The sequence below is a fragment of the Accipiter gentilis genome, chromosome 3 (assembly GCF_929443795.1).
Source record: "Accipiter gentilis chromosome 3, bAccGen1.1, whole genome shotgun sequence".
In the NCBI taxonomy this organism is placed as follows: domain Eukaryota; kingdom Metazoa; phylum Chordata; class Aves; order Accipitriformes; family Accipitridae; genus Astur; species Astur gentilis.
The window spans coordinates 5,900,241-5,923,461 of NC_064882.1; positions in this window are offsets into that span (position 1 = coordinate 5,900,241).

Below are 23,221 nucleotides of genomic sequence, written 5' to 3' on the forward strand. Positions count from 1 at the left end.
GTTATAAAAATGCACTTTAAAAAATGTGATTGTATTCAACTTAGGCTTGACTTAGGAAATCTAATTGTTATGAGTTCTTAACTTAGTGTTGTAACGATACATATGTAACAGCTTCTTGGGTCATGATTTTTCTTCCATCTTGCAGATTTCATTAAAAAAAATTGGGTTTTAGCTAGGAAAGTAGAGAAATTTCATGATTTTTAGTGTTTATCAAAAATATTCTGTAGCAGAAGCAAGAACTTATTTGACGTTTTGAAGTGTTATTAGAGTAAACCAACTACGAAATTTTGAAAATTATATATGCTACTTCCTGTTAAAAATGAAGTGCTTTAAATCAAAGAGTATTTTCTTAATATTGCAGTCACGCATAAGCACCCATTAGAACAACTTTATGACCAATTACTTGGGAATAATGGAAGCTTTACAAAGTTTTAGGTATGGTAGTAGAAAGTTTCATCAACGGTGACAGCTATGGTTTGCTAAAAATACTTGCAAATTGGAAACTGAAGGTCACATCAGCTATTTCACTGATAGTTTTGGAGACTTACAAGAGACGTACTTCTGTAAAATAATGTTTTTACAGGATATGCATTTCTTCCTGCTCCAGTTAGGAGTGATCACCTTTATTTGATTTTTTGAGTCTGTTAGAGTAGATATTTTTGAGAATATTTAGGAATGTGACAAATTGAATACCAGAAATAAAGCAATTCTATGCCCTATCTTAGAAGGGAAGCCCTTATGAGACTGTCACGCTGTTTCCATTAGTTAAGAACAAATTGTCCTGTCTTAGGTCGATTCTAGGTTGATAATAGGTACTGGGTAGAACACAGAAAATGTATCCTCTAAAATCTTGTAAAGGGATATAGTGCTGCTGTCATGAATTTTTCTACTGGCTGCTGTGTAAGCACTGCTCGGGGAGTACCTGTAAGAGTCTGTGATCAGAGCAAGCTGTTGCACTGTTTGTTGAAAGAGACTTTCTTTTTTACTAGTCCATTTCTTTTGGTGCTGATGTTAATACTACGTTTACTGAGAAATCATTCCACATAGCTGGCTTCTAACATGTTCTGAAAGCAACTGTCTTTCGACCATGGATTTTTCTGAGCTCTTAATTTATAATTCTTCAGCTTCTGAGCTTTTTGGGAACTGTTTGGGGTTTTTTGTTTGTTTTGGTTTTTTTCCAATATCTCCAAATAGCTTCACTGTAGGCTCTGTCAGGCACAGCAGCTTTCCTAATAATTACTAAGTTCATTTTTAGTACTATTATGCTTTAAGCTGTCTTTTTTTTTTTTTTTTTTTTTTTTTTTTTTTTTTTTTTCAGAACTATGTATTGTAGCCCCAAATTTTGTTTTCTTCTAATAGAGGTAGGCCCATTAGTATATACAGACAGCTGGGATTTTGTTGTTGTTGTTGTTGTTGTTACTTGCATCACTTCACACTTTTATGTTCAACTTCATCAGCCATTGTATAGACCAGTAAGTTTCACAAAGCCTTTTGCAGTTCTTCGGAGTCATCCTTCAACTTCTCTGTTTTGAACAGTGTAATTTCATCAGCAACCTTTGCCACTTCATTGTTTTTTCCCTTTTCCAGGTCATATATGTATTTGTAGTGTTGAATAGCATGAAACCCTCTTCACAGCCTTTCTCTGCTATGAAAATTCACCTTATCTAATCTTTCAACAAATTGTACAGGACCATCCTTTTATCCCATGACTACTTAGCTTGTTTAAGAGGCTTTGGCAAGCAATCTTCTTGAAAACCTCGTAGCTGACAATATTGCTTGCATCTCCCTTACCCATGAACTTGTTAACTATTTTAAATGCTAGTTCCCAAGCCTAATGGTACTCTTACACTTTTGAAAAGCCATTCTGACTCCATCTGGCATCATACTTCACAGTGTTTCATTTGATGTGTTTTGGGATTTTTATTGATTTATTTTCCCTGTCTTTTGGTAGTTTCTGCTACCTTTCCCAGTGCAGATGGCAATTTTGCAGGCATTTGTTTGTAAGGATTTTATCCGGAAGCCTTTTAAAAAAAATGAATGCCACTTTTTGCCAAAGAGACTGAATACAATTAAAACTTGTCTGTATGTACACCTGGCTACCTGGGTACTGTCAAACAATACTGGTTTGGCAGCATGTAGCTGCTCATGTTGAGCAACTGTAGTACTGGGATAAGTACTGACATAATAACAGTGTTACAGTAATCGCCTTTGTGCTTTTGAAATTGGCTCATATATCCAGATGAGTGAGCCTGCAGTTTGACCACAGTGTAGAAATACCTGGGAGCTTCCCTGAAGAGGAGATTTGAACCTTATCTTCAACTCTTTAGAGAAATACTCTAGCTACAAGGCAAATGTGAGGGAGAAACAACTCCTGGTGCTGCTGTCTTTGGGGGGTATGCCTGGTCTAAGAATATTAGGATGCTTAGAATCAGGTCTAGATAATCTGATGATAAAGCAATTCTTTTTGATAATACTGGTTGAGGATTTCAGGCAGCTTTTCTGCTTTTATCATGTGTAGGGTCAGAAAGGGAGCCATTCCTCAGTTGGAACCTAAGCAACAAAGGAGTTGTGCTTTCCTCAGTATTAGGCACCTGTTGAAAATTTTGACTTTTTGGGTTTGGGTTTTTTTTTGCTTGTTTACATGGTAGACTTCATAGGGTAAGTTCTTGGATTTCCTTAAAAGTGGAAATATACTTCTAACCTTTGAAAAGTATTGTGGAAACACACTTAAAATTCACATTACTTGTATAAAAGGAAGTTACACAGATGCCGAAGTAGGATTATTCAGATATTTGTTTGCAGGGTAGCCACTATTTCATCAAACAAAATGAAGAACATGCCCATATGATGTACAGTAGGTTTTTTCTGCCTATTTGGCAGTCATAGCTAGTTGCTCAGTAACCCCAATGGTGATTATCTATGCTGCAAGTCTTCCTTTGGATGACAAAGTAGAGATCTGGGGAAGCTGAGAAGGCAGGCTTGTCTGACAGTCAGCAGTGAACAAAATATTTTTATGTGAAGTGCCCCGTGTACTCTTGTGAATGTCAGTGTGGAAGAAATTGACCTTTATATTTCATTCATGAGACGGAACGCCCTTAGCATATCAAGGGAAACAATTGGATTTGCTTCCAGATAAAAGGAAAAGGTTGGTGAAGATGTTAAACAAAAAGTCACAGTTTTGTATAAGCTGTTTATCAGTAAAGTGCACCTCTTCTGTTCTCATTACATGTGTTAGTCTTGCTGACAGATAATATAATACTTACTTTGTTTTTTTTATGTCATCTTAGGCTAGTGAAAACTCAAATTTTGTTGGCTTGGAACTTCTACCATCCAGACTAGAAAACAGCTATTAAAAAAAAGTATAACTTCCTGCATGGTCACTATGAAAAGTTTTAGGTTATGAAATAAATGACCACTTAAAAAATGTCATTGTGCTTATGGCACACGACAAAAATCTTTCTAAGTTGTGATGCATGGGGGATGCTGGGGATCTGATTCATCAAGGCTTCTTGGACTGCAAATCCAAACATGATTTTACTTTTGGACAAAGTTGCAATAATTTGGTTCAAATCGTAGAATCAGTTTTCAGCTGTTAAATTAGGTTATTTAGTGAAGTTCAAGCTTCAGTAGCAAAGTTCCTGCTGTTTAATGTACCATGTGAGTGTTTGAGCTAGTAGGATATAGTGCTGTGATCTCTCTCGCTCTTCATTTATGACATGTGAAATGAAAGCATTACAATAAGAGGAATTACCCAAGTAGTTTGAATGTTTTCAAGTAGAGAAGAAACATGAAGTAGCATCTTGGGTTTAACTATCGTTCTATTCATTAGCTGAAAGACGAGTATCACTTCTTTATTTCCTGGGAGCTGTTTTGAAAGGAAAGCTTTTTGAAAGAAAGTATTTAGACACTCAAATCCAGAAGAGGATTCAGGGATGTGAATCCCCAGTTAAGAGTGACGTGTCTCTACAGCCTACATTAAGATGCCTAGGCATTAGACAAAAATGAAATTTAAGACTCTACTTTCCTGAAAATCTGTTTTGAGGCTTTTCAATAGTGTAAGCTGTATCTGAAATCCACTGGCCTAAGGATAAGGACAAAATAACTTAGTTATTTCAGGAACCTTGAGGGAGAACAATTTCTGCCCCGCAGCAGCAGAGGTGTTTTTGAGGTTGCTAATACAGTTGGTGGCTGAGATGAGTCAGAGGATGTTAGAAAGGGGCTGTCAAATGACTCTTTTAAGTTGTTTGAGGAGACTGGGAAGCTTTGATATTCTGCTGGGGGTATTGGTTTCCTCTCTTTTCCACCCCCTCCCCAGCCCTGCTGAATTCTTCACTTACCCCTCTACAGTTCCTCTCCCACAAACCTACCTAGTTCACACTTTTATAAAGAGCTCACCTGCCACAGAAATGGGAAAAGTGCTTTGGGAGGAGACTATGGTTTATTGCTGTTACATCAAGGAGGGCCAAATCTGTAACATCACTTACAGCTGGCAGAGCCACAAAGGACATGTAAGCTAAACCCCAAAGATGTCTGAAACATACTGCTGCCAAATGGTTCCTTGTACATTTCCTGGAGAAACTGGTAAATTAAAAACAAACAAACGCCAACACTTATTTTTTGGCTACTGCATTGGGGAATTTAAGTGATCTTTGCAAGTGCTCTGTCTTGTGTAATCTGGCTGTTTGTTTTGGGTTTTGTTTTGTGGTGTTTTTTTCCTAACAGAAAGAAGAGGTATATTTCGCTTTAAACTGTGAGCCAATATACAAAGTATTCAGTTGGTTAACAGGTTGACTTGTTCAAAATCCTTGCTCTAAGTTCCAAGCACTTGGTGGGATCAAGATTTCATTGGTGGCAAACCGCAAGCACCGTAAAGCATGGGCAGCCTTTAACAGCAGAATCCTGAGCATGGGGACTTCACTAACTGCATTGTTAGGCAACTGCTGAATGATGCTTTAGTATCTCTGTGTTGGAATTTCCAAGTCTTTGTATAGATCCAGTTTTCTATTCTTATTCCATGGTTTATCGAGTTGATTTTTTTCTCTCTCTTTTTTTTTTTAATTACCATGAGTAATAAAGCTGTAGGAATAGACAGAGAAGGACTTGTAAAACATTTGGAATCCATCATAAAAACACAATCTAGAACTGTTTGTAGGATTATTTTCTTTAAAATCACGTCTATGTCTGGCTGGAGTTGTATGTATGTGGCATGGCAGTCCTTGAGAACTGTTGAGAATCCAAAACAAATCTCTGTTCTAAACAAGTCTGTGTTCCCTTTGATTTATCAACTCCATGCAGTAGAACTTGTCTGCTCTGAATAAGCATGACCTGAGGTGATCTCCAAGTAGATTAGCTAATGAGGTTAAGGCAGACAGTGATGAAAACATGACTATAGAAAGGAGGCAACAAAGTAAACATAATGCAAATAGAATCCTCTCAGCAGCATATAACTCAGTTTAGGTCCCTTGGTTAAAAGAAAATGGAGCTATTTATGTGACAGTGTAGTCACTGGAGCTAAAGAACTTTTAAACTTTTTGTGAATCATCTCTGATCTCGCATCCACAGAGATAAAAAGTAAAATATGAAGCTCTGTAGTTTCTGCGTTGGTTAAAACGGAGAGATGAATTAAAGATACAACTATCTTGATTTGGGTTAAGATAACTAGCTTAAAAAACCATAAATATGTATTAGCTGTTGTGTTACAGAAGTAGTAGAGAAATAAAGAGTGTTTCATGCTGAGAGCTTATTCACTTAAAATAAAGATATGAAAGTGCATGGGGCGGGGGGGAGGGGGAGACACACGGCTAAACTTCAAAGCTCATAGGAAAAGAAGACTTCCCAGACTTTCCTGTTTTTCATTCAAATGTGAGTAATTAGGAAGAGGAGGTTTTAGGAAGAGGTACAATCCACACTGCTATGGAGTCAGTATAGTTCTGTACTTAGAGGACGTCACTATCTTCTGGGAAGAAAATGCTGAAAATGCTGTTTTAACATGGTATAGTGGAAGTTTTGCGCTGAACATTCTAACATTAACTATATGGCTAGGATGTTTATGAACTTTTTTTTCTTAATTTAAAAGTTAATAATATTGTATTTCCTTTTACCTTTCTGCAGCTCCACTATTGCACAATTATTTGTCAATGATTTTCAGTGATTTTCAACTTCTAATATGCCTTCCTTACATCTTATTATTCAGTCTACTACCCGTCGATATCAGTCAACTCTTTGAGTCTAGGAAAAAACACCAAAGCTAAACTTGGAGAAAAAGTTAGGATTCAGATTTGATTTAAGTCTTAGTGAAGCATTTTTATTTTTTTTTCCTATTTGTATATACTTTTCATGAGGTTAAAAATGTAATCGTGATCACAGCTTTTGTGAGTATACTGGTAGGATTTAGGCAAGTTTAGGAAAAATGTAGAGCATATAGGTTGCAGCTTGAAGAATATGCTCTTTGTGAACAGCTTTGACAAGCTTTGCTCAAATACTTATATTTTAGAGAAATGAGATATAAATAGAATGGAGTTTTTATTGTCAACAATGTTATTCCTAGTCGTGGGAGAGAATCCTGTGTTAGAATATATTTGTTCTTGAGAAAGGTGCCATTAGTGAGTCACACAGCCCTTTCTGCCTCACTCCAGAAGTAATGCACTTCAGTGGTTGGAGTGGGGGATGTTGGGGGGAGATGGGAAGAGGTGGGAAAACCCACTCCAGGTTTTTCTTCATATGCATTAGTTGCCAAGAAAAAAGATGTTTTAGGTAATGATTGATAATCTAAAAGAGAACAATGACTTAATGGTGTCTGAAGTGCAAAACAGTTGTTTCACACTCAACATTTTTTTTGTACTATTTATTTAAGAAATACTATTATTTTTAACCTTAATTAGTTCAACAATTCTACTACTAGTTGTCTGTAAAATATAGACTTATTTGACCCCTTAGTGATCTTGTAGGCAGATTTCATACAACCCCTTTTTGACCATATTCATATACTGTATTTTGGTCACACAGGTCTTGGTTTCCCTGGCAAATGATTTAACTTTATCGGATTTTTATATGCACTGGAAACTCTAGTTGTTCAGACTATGTTTTTGTTGGTGTTTTGTTGGTTGGTTGGGGTTTTTTTTTGTTTGTTTTTAAACTCTGGCTATGACAGCAGTGTTCATATGCTGCAAACCCCCCATATTGCAGTGCAGTTTTTTGCCTATCCATATCAAACAGGACTTGAAATGCCTTCTTGGGTCATTAACTGTAGTTCCCTACTGATGCAAAGCATCAGATTACACAATCCCTCTTATATATCTCTAAATTAATGTTTTGCCCTCTGTGAGGTAAGGAGATTTCTCTTGCGTGTAGTGATAGACAACAGTCTGGACCTCTGTCATCTTTTGGTTTTAACTTTGACAGTGACTTCCATTTTCTGAAGAGAGGGTCTTTGTGAACTTTTATAGGTAATCATACTGAGATATTCACAGTAAAAAAGGTTTCAGCAATGCTGGTTTGTTCATCCTCTGCTTCAAACACTGTGCTATTAAGGATAAGATATCTCCAAAGGGTTTTATCACTAAAACCTTGAAGGTTGCTTGGCAGATCAAATCACCTTACACACTTTTCAATTAAACAGTCCTGCTTAAGTTATGTGATAAGTAGCATGTGCATATTACTCTTGAGTATTTCTGCTCAATGATGCTTTGAACACCTCCTGGTTTTCCTCCCATTGTGACATGTTATTATATCACATTTACCACCTGGGGAAACTCAAGACCCAAACTAGAACTTTAATAGGATTTTGGTTTTGGCATTTGCACTTAATTAAAATACTCAGATGAAACCCCAGAGATCTTCTGTATGAAGGCATTTCCATGCTTCAATGGAATAAATCTTCCTTGGAAACACATGTTCTGTGGTATAGCTATTTATGTCCTCTGGGATTTGCAATGCTGCTTTACTATCCTGCATGCTGCTTTGAGGTCAAAGAAAATGTCTACTTCGTAGTGGCTGCAGGAAACACTAAAGATATCTTGCTTGAAAAAGTGCCTTGCATCCAAAGGACTTCAGCTAGTGAGTTTTATAAGATCAGGTGTATTGAGAAAAGTTGGGGGTGAGGGAAACCTTTACCTTTTTTCTATGGTAATTTGAAAAGCACTTTGTTAACAGAGAACCAAGGCTGAAGAAAATTTGAACTATGTAACTGAACTGATTAAAAGACAATTAAAAGACTGTGTATTTTGCTTGCCGTAAAGCTGCTGAAGTATCAAATTCAAGTATGACCACTTCAGTAAGACCCTTTGCCCTTCAATGTCTTAATTTTCTCACCTGATGAATTAAGATAATCAAGCCTCTTTGTATTTTGAAACATTCTACATCTGAGTGCTGGGAAGCACTTGAATGAATTCCAAATAGTAGTAGCAGAAAAAAACAAAGTATGTGGAGTATGAAAGAACATAAAGACAAGAACTGATGTCATTATTTCTGTTCCAATTCTCTTTTTAACAATTTTAAAAAATTATATCTCAAATGAAAAATACAAACTAAGGAGAGGAATGTTAGTCCCTCTTTTTTTTCCTCTTCCACCCCTGATACATTATGACAATTTTTATTTTTTTGTTATTCATTAGGGGAATAGACTGAGTTTTATATATCCCAGTGGATATCTAAATACATAGCTGCTCTCTTTGTTTCCTCCCAGAATGACTAATTGAAAGTCGTCTTGGTTTTTTTTTTTATCTGAAGTTTTTAAACGATGCTGTTCATTATGCAGTTTGTTAGAACTGTATGCTCAGCTGACCACAAATTTCATAAACGTCAGGGTCTTGTTTTCCATGTATTGTATTTGTATTGTATGTGCATGAGCAACTACTTCTGTACTAATTTTTCATGACAATGTTTCACTGGAAATTATCTACTTCATATTGTCAGCATAAAATGAAACATGTAAACTATGAAGCCATAGCTTAATTTAAATTCCCGCTGTTATGCAAGTTATATCAGTTGAACCTAACTCACTACATATATACATACTGATTTTACACCCCCACCCCCATATTTTCAGAATATATCCTGAAATTTTACCGGGAAAAAACCAAAAATTAAAAAAATAAATCTGTGTTTTACTTAGCTAAGAGGAAGATGAGTTGTTTCATGATTGTATTTACAGCTAAAGCTTGTGCATGTGCTTATTTCTTATTTTTATCCTTTTCCATCTTTTTTCTCTGTCATCACTTGATTTGTGACCACACCGGCTTGAATGGTGCTACATAACACTGTTCAATGATAAACTATCTTAGCTGAAATTCCTTACAACTAATAACAAAGGCAACTTAGATTTAGAATATTCATGTAAATTAATGAAACACAGAGAAATAATCACGTTCTTCACTGTAAGTTAAAGTTGCTGTTCTATCTTCAGACAGGTCAGGTGATTTACATTTGGTGAAAAACTGGGTGTGAATTTGTTTGTTTATTTTATTTTTAACTGGAACCTCAGTGCATGGGATCCTTTTCCCAAATGTGTTCAGTTGCTGGTCTATATACGAAAACCTGCAAAGATTTTCATTGTTTTCAGTACCCTGTGATTAGTTCTTTAGTAACCAAATCTGATGCATAGATAAATCTTTACATCATTACTTCAAATCGGTGTGTAATGATTTTTTTAATTGGTTTTCATATGTAAATTTTCTGCAACAAGTGAACAAAAACATTATGCGTATTTCTTGAATTGTTCTTCAATATAACACTTTTCAGGCGTAGCTGCTAAAACATATATGATAGCTTGCTCTTTTGTAAAATACTCTACAGATGAAGCAGAGAGATATGACTTCTCCAAGCTTTCTCAGCAGACCCACAAAAATATTTTTTTAAAATCCATTTGCAATCCAGCTGAGAAGAAACCCCAGAACAATACACTTGCAAAAATTAGTTTATTTCACAATGTATATTTATTTCAATTATTATAGAAATTATTTAATAATTGTGAACTATGATTATTTTAACATAGCTTTACAATTAAAATATTATTTGCATTGTTTAATGGAAAATTTAGGCTGCCGTGAACATAGTGTAAAAGGGATGGAGACTATACATAGAAAGTAAAGAAATGCCCTGTAAAGTAATGCCAAATTAAGTTTGCATGTTTGCTTTTACTACCAACAGAAGAAATAGATCATTCTTACAACACTTATACTATAAAACGAAACCACATTAGCTCTGAATAGCTTCAAGATTATTAAAATTTGTGTACAAGGTAGTCATAGAAATAGAATAAGTTCTAGAAATAAGCCAACTTAATGCATTCTTAGAAAGTATGCATTATTGTGCATAATATGAAACTAACAAATTAGGTGTGATACAGCTTGTATGACATTTAAAATGCATTTAAAAGTTCAATTCTGTTTGTAACTGCTCAGTTAAATAGGTAAATGTTAGAACTTAACAATTTCCTTTAAATGTTGATGCTAGGTACGCAACAGTTTTATTAACTTTGTTTAATTTTTTGCTTTAGTTAAATACACAGGAAGTAACTATTCATGCTTTATTGTGCATTGTGTTACAATCCATGCTAAGGCAGATAATATCTCTGATCTTCATGGTATTGCATATGAATACAGAATCATCTTGCAAGAAGTTGCACTGTTGGGTGTTGCTGAAGAAATCAGGATTGCCAACAATGTGAAATACAACATACAATTGTGTTCTCCCTTTAAATTTGTGTGTGTGTGTGTGTGTGGCAAAAATGTTCAAGTTAGCTTCTGGAAGCAAAAAGATATCCATAATACAAGTAGTCTTTACAATGTTAGGCATAGTAGATTTATTTCTGAATTGCTGAATGTGCTCCTGGAGCTGGCTGACTTGCTCTTGCAGTTCAAGAGGACACTGTGCTTGTGTTAAACAAGTGAACTGTAAATCCCTGGCTCAGCTGACTTCTATGAAGTTCACTTTAGTCAGTGTTTCAAGGAACAGACTACTGAAGTGAAGAAGTGCTTGTAATGCTTAAGAGAGCCTTTCAGAAATTAGAGTGAAGGCTGGAGGTTTAAGGAGAGGTACTGTTTCAATTGACCTACACCAGGGTAAAGTAAAAAGCAGCCCAATCACCCTTAGCAAAGCTTGAGGGATATTCTGAGCAGTGAATTTTTAAAATATTTTTTTTAATGTGGCCCATCTCCTTTCCTAAGTGTAAAATACTAGGTTATCTAATACATTTTGTACACCTTTATTTATTACCTGGAGTTAGTCTCAGAAGCTTGCTTTGCTACTTGCAGCCAGCCAGCATCTTCAGATAAAAACAGCATTATAAGCTCTTCAGATTACTTCATATCTTGTCCACCTAATGAAATAATTTTACTTCAACAGTGTGCTGCTTTCCACACCTGCAATACCCTATCTAATGTCAGTGCACTGTTTGAGTAGTTGCAAGAATTTTGATATAAAACCTCTACCCGTCAACATCTGATAACCAGACAAAACAAAGTGGTGTGTATGTGTGTGGAGGGAGGGAGAAAACTTTTAAATACAGTGAAATCAGTTGGAACAGGAGTATCTTGGACAAGCAAGAGAAAAAAAACCTAATTTTGTTTAAGAACAGAAACTGTATTATATGCAGAAACAATTTCCATATGTGCTGAGTGGCTTGATATTATTTATTTAAAGAGTTATTTAAATTAAAAAAGTAATCATAATAGCATATAGATATGTAAAACATCAACAATATAAAAATAGAGTAAAATTTTAAGCTTTACTTAAGTGTCCTCAACTATTCACAGCAACTCATCTTCATGTTAGTTGTTTGTTATGTTGCATTCTCTTCACTGCTGTAAGCAGAGGTGTTTTATTCATGAATATGGATCTCACTGGTCAGACACATCACATGGAGTTACTGCTCCAAAGAGCTTAACATTGACATATAAAATAAGAAATAGTTTATATTTATAGAAAACAAGACTACAGGGAAATAATGACATATATTGTTCAGTATCATAAGTCAGTGCTCTATATGTACCGAAAGTTTATTATTGTACATTTAGGCAAGCAAACGTTTCAATAAAAAATGAGGTCTTAAAATTCTTTAAGCTTCTGTGCTGTATAATGCAAGTTCATCCCTATAACCTCTTTCAGAACCAAACAGGCCTGTTAGAATCATCTAGATGAAATTCTTATCCTTCTCTGGTAAGATTTTAAACCAGAAATGATCATGTTTCACTTAACTTGTAAAAACCAGTGCTAAAAAAGAATGAAGATAACCTTGTGGGGGTTTTTCTCAACAAACCAGGATGTGTTACTTTGAAGAAATGCTGCTGTTCGTCACTGAAATGTTCTTTACCGCAGTTCTTTTGGGTGGGCACAAAACCCCTCTGTGGTTGCAAAGATGTTACCCTGCACAGATCCGTAAGAAACACAAGGATATAACTTGTTATGCTCAGAAGTTTTGATTCTGAAATATCTATTAATGTTAAATAGGTGTGAGTTAGGGTTTTGGGGTTTTTTTTGTGGGTGGGTGGAAGGGGGCTGTTTACTTTTTAAATCATCTAGAGAAGGGAAATGGCATTCTGACACTGATACTAGCATTACATTGCACATAGTTCAGAACACTTAGTGAGAATGCATTCCTAAAGGAATTAAATCTTCAGTGTTCCTTAAAAGACAAGCAGACTGTTGTGATATCTTTCAGAAGGAAAATATATGCTGAAACAAAATCTTCTTATTTCTTTGATGAGAACTGGAGAGATGCATTTGAGCAATGTTCCTGTAATATGTGTCAGCTATAGGAAGTTTACAGCTCCATTCTGGAAGCTTCAACAAGATATCACTGCTATTAAATAACAAATAGAAAAATGCAGACTCAAATCTACTTGGTTCTGTTACAGTACAGCAGATTTAAAAGAAGAAATTCAGGGCAGTAGAACTCCTTTGAGCAGCTGGTTGTTAACACTTGAATACCATGAAATTGCAAGCACTATGGAAATGAAAAATTTCTAAAAATTGACCCCATAAAGTGAACAATACTGCAGAAAATCTAAGATAAGCAGCAACTTTTATTGCCTCCATATATTATCATTGGTAATCCAGGGATATTGCACAGGTGAGACAAAAAAGGGAATGTTTACAACATAAACCTGAAAGGGTGCTTAATAATGAAATCGTGGTAGGTTTTACACATAAGGTATTTATTTGTTTCTCCATTACTTTCTAACATTAACAGCAAAACTGTGGTGAAATAGTCATCCACACACAGACACACACACACATTATATATAGGTTCTTCATTTTGTCCAGCTAAAGGAATTACTATTTCCATTCACCAGCAAAAAAGGTATCCAATTTGAATTACAAGAGCAAGTGATAACTAACTTAATGCTCACTAAACCCCCTTCGTCTTGTAAGGGAAGTTAAAGAAATTGATTTTTATTATTACATACATTTTACAGTCCTTTTGACTTTCCAAGGTAGTGTGACAAGGCGGTGGTGTGACCGAGTTAAGACCTATATGTTGCAACATGTTCTGATTAACATTTTTAGATTACTATTAGTTGGAATTTAAATCAGTGTTCTCACATGTGTAAATAATTTGACCTTTTGGGCTATATTGTGTTAACAGACTCTTACAATTTCAGGTAAAATATTGTTTCCTTCATTCCTGCATATTTAATTATCAAAGTCGTCTTATGTGTTCTATGCATGAAGACTTCAGCCTGTGCAAGACGTTATCGTAGAGTTAGGAATCAAATTGATTCCATGAACATTAAAGCATATTGAGGAATCATTTAATTTTCCCTTTAAGATTGTGGGTTTGGTTTATCTATTTATTTAATATGATATATTTAGTGGTGTAAAATTAACTAGATCCTTTCAAAGGATCTTTAGTGCATTCATAATAAAATACATTGTAGCTTAAATAAGACAAAATAAGTTGTTCCACTTGTTCTTTGAGTATGATGAAAGGACAAGGGAAGAGTTGAATATGAAAATTAAAGAGGAAGGTTTCTTGGTTTTGTTTAATACAAAAAAATGGGAAGAAGCCTTATTATTTCTCATTTAGAATCTTGAAAGGTGGAAGTGATTTAGGAGTAATGTGATGGAACTGCAGTACAAAGCACCAATAGAAAGGACCTGATCCCAAAGATTTTAAAAGATGTAAGAAAGATGTGATTAATAATAAAACTTGTTATCAAGAACTTTGGGATTTTGTACTACTTCTCTCTTTTCCTGTTGCACCAAAATCCTTTCTCAAAAATCATTAAAAATGCATAGCAGATGTTTTCCTTTTGCTCTCCCATATCAAATGATAATTCTCATTATTTTCTAATTATGTATGTAGTTTCCAGTGTTTGTGTTTGAAAAAGAAAAAAAACCCTCAACAATGTATTTCCATATTGAGGATGACAAAACATTCTTTAAGAGTTAGCTAAACTTCTACAACTTTCTTGTGATAATATATTTTCTTGGGACTTATTTTGGCAGGGGAGGGGGGGAGTTTTTCCAACAGCATTTGAAAATGTGAAACCAAGTGTTGTGGTTTTGATGTGTGTGGTGGTAGGGTTTATTCGTGATGGGGGTTTGGGGGGTTTGGTTTTTGGTTTTTTTTGTTTGGTTTTTTTTAAACAGCTGCTTTGATGGTCCTTAGCTTTATTTGAAAAATTTTACTGGTTTATGGTATAAAATTTTGAGGATACTTAAAAAAAAAGAAAAAAAACAAAAACAAGACGGCGGAACAGATGCATTGCTCACAGTTCAGAGAGAAAATATTGTTAGCTAATATTTTTAGGATTTGGCTTTTTTTTTCCTCTTCCTCTTCACAGGTAACAAGAGTTTTAAGCAAATTATCTTCAGACCTACCAGAATAATTAGATCCTAACATTATACACTACCTATGCTCCTATACAAAAAATTTATTCAATTTATGACCTATTAATGAGTTGTTGAAACAAAAATATGCTTTGCTTTTTGTTCCATGGAGAGCATTTAAGAGCTGTAAAGCATTTTTAATTTTTTTTTTTTTTTTTGGTATAATGTTCTAGACTCTGGGTTAGAATGTGTTTTATTTCTTTTCCTAATTCAGGCCATGGGGTGCAGGCAGGGATGAATTATTACTGATAAAAATGATAGTGAGTTAAAATTTTTGTGTGCCTTGATATTGAAAGACTGACATAAAAAGAGTATCCTCTCTACTTGTATGAAAATCTAAACTTCAAGGGAAATAACTGAAGCTAAAACACATAGATTTCATTAAAATTATTATATCTGAGAGCAAGCAAGAGCAGCTGAATGGGTGGGTGAAAAATGCCATCAGTAGGAATGTGGATAATGGAGATATGGTATGTAAACCTGGCAAAACTGGTGAATTGTTAGATGTTTAGTAGTTGCTAACCTCTGATTGTCGTCCTATTGCTTACTATGATAGTGTTTAAAATATAACCTACAGACTTTAACTTGTCAGGGCTGGTTTTTTTTCCCTTTCAAGTTCTTTGGTGGCTTATCATGTTCTTTGTGCTATGCTGGGAAATTGTTGGGAATCAAAGAGCTTTGATCTTCATGACAAGCACTTCATTGATGCAGGCAGAATTTTAATTGTGCAAATCCTCTGAGCAGTCAATGACAATGAGCCCTATGCATTTTGGGGAGATGCAGAATTGCTTTATGATGCAAAAAGATTGATGCCATTTCAATAGCAGTGGCTGTGACTTCACCGCTAAATTTTACAGTGGAGTTACTGGCAGAATCTCCTTTACTTTCACTTTGTGGTGGAAATATTTTTCTTTGCATCTTCATAGAATGGCTCCAATATCATCCTATTGCTCTCCACAGTAATCTTGTGTAAGATGCTTATTCTCCTGTCTTGCTTTAGGAAAAGGAGAGGATAACTGGTGCCTCCATAGGAACAGATTAGTTCTGATCTTTCCCTGTAAGCTTTACCAGTGCTGTGCCTTCCCCATCAGTGCCTGGTGCACCTTCATCCCATTTGTTCCCTGTGATAGCTGCAGCAGCACAGGATTCAGCTCATGAAATGCAGTGATCTTGGACAATGAGATAACCCGAAGGTCAAAACCAGAATTCAAACCATGGAAAGTTGTATAGCGCTTAGAGATACCAAAAAAAAATAGATGAAGAATGAGCAGGTAAGGTCCAGGTCCCTTTACCGAGTCTGTCCCAGTCTGTTCCTGGAGCTACTACCCTAACACTGCATAAACTGATGCCCTCCACAAAAGGCTGCTAACCATGGAGTGGTGAAGTTATGCAGCACTTTAGATTCAGCAACTTTATGTCTACTGTGTAATCACAGCTAGAAAAACAATCTGGTAAAACTCTAAATTTAAAGTTTGGCTAAAAGTGTGGTAAAGATCATCTAGAAAGAGGAAGAAAAGAAAATGTTGGGGGTTTTTCCTGTGTCATGAATCCCCCAAATATGTAATACTAACACATAGAAATGCTTTAATTAAGAGGCATTTCCTTGAAATTTTGGAATTCAGTATTTTTAATGTTTCTTTTAAATAAAAACCTGAACAATATGTTCATACTTCTTTAAAAAACATGAAGTGGACCTTTTGAGTGTCAAAGAATACTTTTGATTTTTTTTAATGAAATGAATTAATAATTTTAATTGAATTTCACTTTAAGCCATTTTTAGTAATGGCTTTTTAATTTATTTAATAAAAAATCATTCTTCATATTTAGAGTTTTTATTATGATCATGAAATTAGCTTGTTTCTCTGAAATTGGCCTTTTATGCATATTCATGTAACAGGAAAAGCTGTCTTGAAATGTTAAGAAAAAGTAAGTTTTTTAAGGAAAAGCAGCAAATTGTTATTCTGCTCTTTTCCAGAGTCAGTAAATGATTAGCTCCCATTGGTCTTGTGAAGAACAAATCTACCTCAGATTGCACAGAATGCTGAAGAACAGAGAACCCTGGTGTGATGCAAATCAACCAAACAACTGCTGAATGTTGAATTCTAACAATACATTAAACAGCTGCTTTCTCCTGGGAGATTTATTCTACTTGCAGTTTTTAATATTAGACTTGACAAGACTTGACTACTGAAATTTTTTTGGCAATTTGAGATTACTTAAAATTACTGAATAACTAGTAATTTTTTAAAGGCATGTAGTAAAAATTCATTATGGTTTTCAAATTAATGCAAGACTGTTGTAGAGTTTGTTACTAGGGGACGTGTAAAGGAAGAATTTACATTCTTTAATATGGGGGTTTTCCTTTCAATTTTTCAGGAACATTAAAAGTTGATAATTTTGCTATTTAGATTGATCTATTAATTTATGAATTTATTTAGTTTTATGGGGTATGTGGAGGTAAAATACACTAGATGCTTAAAAAATCTTAGAGTTTGCAAAGTTGAGTGACACAGCACATAGTTCCCAATAACTGGTTGCTGAAAGATCTCCCTTGCCTGATTCAGGCATTCAGGGTGGCAGCAAGAGGAAGGGTTCTGTAAAGGTATTTTATTCATAGAGTGTTACAGAAAGTTTCAAACATTGGTTATGAGTGTAGATGACCTGTCTGTTGCCTCAAAAGTGAAAATGCTGTCCTGATAACAGAATACATGTGGACATAGTACACGCGGTTCACAAAGTGCGAGTGCTAAGGTAGCGTAATATAAGAGAAACTGTGAGATATAACGAATATTCCATTTACACTGGCTGTAAACTTATAGCCAAGTGTAAATGAATATAAATTAAATGAATATAAAATTTTCCAACTAAAAATGTTCTCAGGAATGAAAGCTGTGCGTTAGTTATAACTCAGACCCAGGAGTGGCTATAATAGACTTGGACAGAAGTTGCCTTTGGAAGTTTCTACAAAACTTATTGTATATTTAAAACCTAGCTGTTTCATTTGAAATATCCCATATTAAGAGGAAGATTCTGAAATTCACAACACCAAGCTGTGTGGTGCGGTCAACATGCTGAAGGGAAGGGATACCATCCAGAGAGACCTTGACAGACTTGAGGTGTGGGCCTCTGTGAACCTCACAAAATTCAACAAAGCCAAGTGCAAGGTCCTGCACATGGGTTGGGGCAATCCCAAGCACAAATACAGGCTGGGTGATGAGTGGATTGAAAGTGGGCCCAGCAGAGAAGGACTTGGGGTGTTGGTTGACAAGAAGCTCAAAAAGACCTGGCAATGTGTGTTTGCAGCCCAGAAAGCCAACGGTACCCTGGGCCGCATCAAAAGGAGTGTGGCCAGCAGGTCGAGGGACGTGATTCTGCCCCTCTACTCCACTCCTGTGACACCCCACCTGGAGTACTGTGTTCAGCTCCGGGGCCCCCAACATAAGAAGGACATGGACTTGTTGGAGTGAGTCCAGAAGAGGGCCGCAAAGATGATCAAAAGGATGGAGCACCTCTCCTATGAAGACAGGCTGAGAGGGCTGGGGTTGTTGAGCCTGGAGAAGAGAAGGTTCTGGGGAGACCTTATAGCAGCCTTCCAGTACCTAAAGGGGGCCAACAAGAAAGCTGGAGAGGGACTTTTTACAAGGGCATGTAGTGATTGGACAAGGGGTAATGGCTTTAAACTGAAAAGAGGGTAGATTTAGATTAGATATAAGGAAGAAATTTTTTACTGTGAGGGTGGTGAGGCACAGGAACAAGTTGCCCAGAGAGGTTGTTGATGCCCCATCCCTGGAAGTGTTCAAGGCCAGGCTGGATGGGGCTTTGAGCAACCCGGTCTAGTAGAAGGTGTCCCTGCCTATGGCAGGGGGAGTTGGAACTAGGTGATCTTTAAGGTCCTTTCCAACCCAAACCATTCTATGATTCTATGATTTGGTTTAAACAATAAATTTAGGGGAAAAAACACACCAAAGTTTTTCATACTAGGGAGAAACCTCATTTTCAGACAGTTCCAGTTGACACACTGCTTGTAATTCTCTGTATACGATTGAGCTGAAAAACATCTGACAAATGTTAAACATCATTAAGAATTGAATGAAGTACACTCTGAAGTGATTATAAACCCTCTTCCTTCAATGAACTCCCTAAATAATAATGAATGGGGAGTTAATCAGAGGGTCTGCTAGCTGTTGATGTCAATTCTTTGTGAATTGATTTTGTTTATAAAAGACTTCAAACAAAGTTGGGGGGTGGGGAAGCAACAGTGCTTGGAAGGAACTTTTCCTGGGTTAAACAACAAATATCAGTGTATTTGATACAGTGCTCAGTGGCAGGAAAAACATTGCTTATCTAATGGAAAAATAATGATGCAGAAATTTATGAAATAAAATACTGGACACTTAAAGCTGGTTCTTAAACCATATCTAATCAAATCTTCCATATTTGTGCAGGCCCTCCGGCTTTTCGTATTCACAGTTGTTTGAAATTAAATGTAGATGTGTTCAGTTGATATTTTCTTGGTAGAGAAGCATAAAATTATACATTACTATTAAGGCATATCTCTGGTCCCAGGGGTAGTGTGGACCTTTTAAATATCTATTTTCATTAGAAGAAGGAATTTGTTAGTTAAATTGCTTGAAGTTCATAAGGGGATGTGTCATTGTTTAACCCCAGCCAGCAACTAAGCACCATGCAGCTGCTCACTCACTCCCCCCCACCGAGTGGGATGGGGGAGAAAATCCGGGAAAAGAAGCAAAACCCGCATGTTGAGATAAGAACGGTTTAATAGAACAGAAAAGAAGAAACTAATAGTGATAATGATAACACTAATAAAATGACAACAGTAACAATGAAAGGATTGGAATGTACAAATGATGTGCAGTGCAATTGCTCACCACCCCCGACACAGAGATTCCCCACCCCTACTTCCCAGTTCCTAAACTAGATGGGACGTCCCATGGTATGGAATACACCGTTGGCCAGTTTGGGTCAGGTGCCCTGGTTGTGTCCTGTGCCAACTTCTTGTGCCCTGGCTGGGCATGAGAAGCTGAAAAATCCTTGACTTTAGTCTAAACACTACTGAGCAACAACTGAAAACATCAGTGTGTCATCAACATTCGTCACATACTGAACTCAAAACATAGCACTGTACCAGCTACTAGGAAGAAAACTAACTCTATCCCAGCTGAAACCAGGACAGGATGAAACTTAAAAGTAAATACTGTTGGATACAGATATTTTAGTTACACTAGTTATCGAAACCCTCTATCAAGATTAAAACTTTACTCTTTCATTCTACTTATGTACACCTACGTTGAATTAATTATCTGGAAGGAATATAAAGAACCATATAGAAACTGAAAGCATTTGAAGGTTTTTCAGTAATGGGAGTGACTTGGATAGTACTTCAGAGGGTTTTTCAGCCCTTCCCTATGTGATCTAGTAGCTAGGACATATCTAATATGATTTTTGCAGTCTTCTGAACGTAATTCCTGCTACCACAATGTTCTGTGGTAGAATAGCATTTCTGGTGGTGTTTGCTTTTTTCTAACGTTGCAAGCTAGGCAAGGAAAGAGACAGACACTTTTCTTTTGAGTGACAGTTCCCACAATGCCCAATATTACTCTGTCCAAGTAAAATGCAAGCTCTCTCAAGGCTTCCATTAAACATCCTTCACAGACTAATCTTATTTGTTGTTTACTAATTAAATCTTTTAGGATAATATATTTAAGAACATCTCTATCTGATTTTTTTACAATGGTCTGCATTTCTTCACTTTCTCTCCTGCAGATCTACTGTCTCATTCCTCTTTTACCACACATCAGATCTGGTCTGGGCAGCCACAAAGCCAGTCAAATACAATGACTATAAAATTCTATGAAACCCAGCTTTAACAACAATAACAAAAAAATCTTAAACAGAACAACAGAGTTGGGGATCTTATGAATAAAAATTAATTGGTAATTTCAATTAATGGACAGTTTATACCCTAAGGTACTTCTTAATTGCATTTTAATTCTTTGTAATTTCGGGTGGCGGGTTCCATCTTACACTTACATTCTGTGCAGAATAATTTGCTAGGCTGGTAACATGTAAATACTTGAAATTCACAACTGTACTCTTGACTTTCACACAAGTGAATAGGAGCTGGGTCAAAGCCCCAGTGAAATCAGTCTGCTGACCTCACTGGAATTCAGATGAATGTCTATATTTGCAACTGAGATTTGTTTCAGCATATTCAAACTAAAAAAAAAAACAGGTTTTCCATCAGTAATTCTTCCTTAATTGACTTTAGGAAAGACATGAGCAAAAAAAGTGCTTGGAATTTCCACTTTACCTAGCTTCACACAGTCTTGTAGCTTACACACAAGGACAAACTGGATTATGAAAGTTGAATTCTTTTTTTTTTTTTTTTTTTTTTATAGTTCTCATAACCAACTGGTTGTTCTCACAGGAACAATAAGCATCATTTTGTTCGCTAGTTCATCAGCAGAAAAGCTGACAGTTAAAAACACGGAGCTGAATTTTTCTTTTTCCCTAAAGACCATAGGCTGGGACAGAATAGGAACTAGACCTTCACACATTTATTTCAGTGCTTCATAAAATGAAAGAAGTGCCCTGTACGAAGAGACTAGCTGTAATCATTACATGACTGCAAATGCTTTTTCTCTGCCTCCAGCATTCTAGTGTCCACCACCAGACTTCTTTAATCCTTTAGCTTGCTGACTTTCCTCTCAAATTCCCAGAGCAAAATCCATTTCTGTAATGGATTATTTGAGGCTACGACAATTTCTACATATCTCCTGGTTAGTGCAGTACCTGTAATGCCCCTCAGCTATCTACTTTACATTGTGACATATAGAATACCTACTGTCATTTCTTTTCTTCACCCGTTTTTAAAGCCTATCTTTGAATCACTAGTGAGTCAAAAACATTCTGAACTTCTTGTTTGATATCCTTGTTTCTTCTTCAGTGAATGCAGTTTTCTATCAGAACAGCATGTTTATCTTTCATTTGTGAATGTGAACAACAGCAGCATGTTACTAACTGACAAGGGAATGGTTTTATGCAAAACTTAAGTATGAAACATGGTCTGAGTGACAGAGAAGGCCACATTGTTTGTCTCCTGTCTTTCATCACAGGCAGCGTGTTGTGAGGTTATGCAGGGAGAACATTAGGAGGACCAAAGCCCAGCTAGAACTTAATCTGGCTACGGCCTTAGAAGACAATTAAAAATGTTTCTCTAAAAACATTAGCAACAAAAGGAGAGCTAAGGAGAATCTCCATCCTGTGTTGGATGTGGGGGGGAAACAGAGACAAAGGATGAGAAAAATGCTGTTACTTAATGCCTTCTTTGCCTCAGTCTTCAGCAGTAAGACCAGTTGTTCTCCGGGTACCCACACCCATGAGCTGGAAGACAGGGACAGGGAGCAGAGTGAAGCCTCTGTAATCCAAGGAGAAATCATTAGTGACCTGCTATACCACTTAGAGACACACACACAGGTCTATGGAGATCCACCCAAGGGTACTGAGGGAGCTTGTGGGAGTGCTTACCAAGCCACTTTCAATCATTTATCGGTGGTCCTGGTAACCAAGGAGGTCCCAGTTCACTGGAGGTTAGCAAATATGATGCCCATCTACAAGAAAGGCCAGAAGGAACATCTGGGGAACCACAGGCCTGTCAGTCTGACCTTGGTGTTGGGGAAAGTTACGGAGCAGATCATCTTGAGCACTGTCATGCAGCACATACAGGACAATCAGGACATCAGGCCCAGCCAGCATGAAAGGCAGGTTCTGCTTTAGTAACTTCATCTCCTTCTATGACAAGGTGACCCACTTGGTGGATGAGGGAAGGGCTGTGGATGTTGTCTACCTAGACTTTAGTAAAGCCTTTGATGCCACTTCCCACATCATTCTCCTGGAGAAACTCACTGCTCATGGCTTGGACAGGCATACACTTTGCTGGGTGAAAAACTGGCTAGATGGCAGGGCCCAAAGAGTGGTGGTGAATGGAGTTAAATCCAGTTGGCAGACAGTCAACAGTGTTGTTCCCTAGGGCTCAGTATTGGGGCCAGTTCTGTTTAATATCTTTATCAATGTCCTGAACAAGGGGATTGACTGCATCCTTAGCAAGTTTGCAGATGACACCAAGTTGGGTGGGATTATTGATCTCCTTGAGGGAAGGAAGGCTCTGCAGAGGAATCAGGACAGGCTGAATCCATGGGCCAAGGCCAATTGTATGAGGTTCAACAAGGCTAAGTGCCAGGTCCTGCACTTGGGTCACAACAACCCCATGCAGTGCTACAGGCTTGGGGAAGAGTGGCTGGAAAGCTGCCCAGCAGAAAAGGACCTGGGGGTGCTGGTCTACAGCCAGCCGAATACGAGCCAGCAGTGT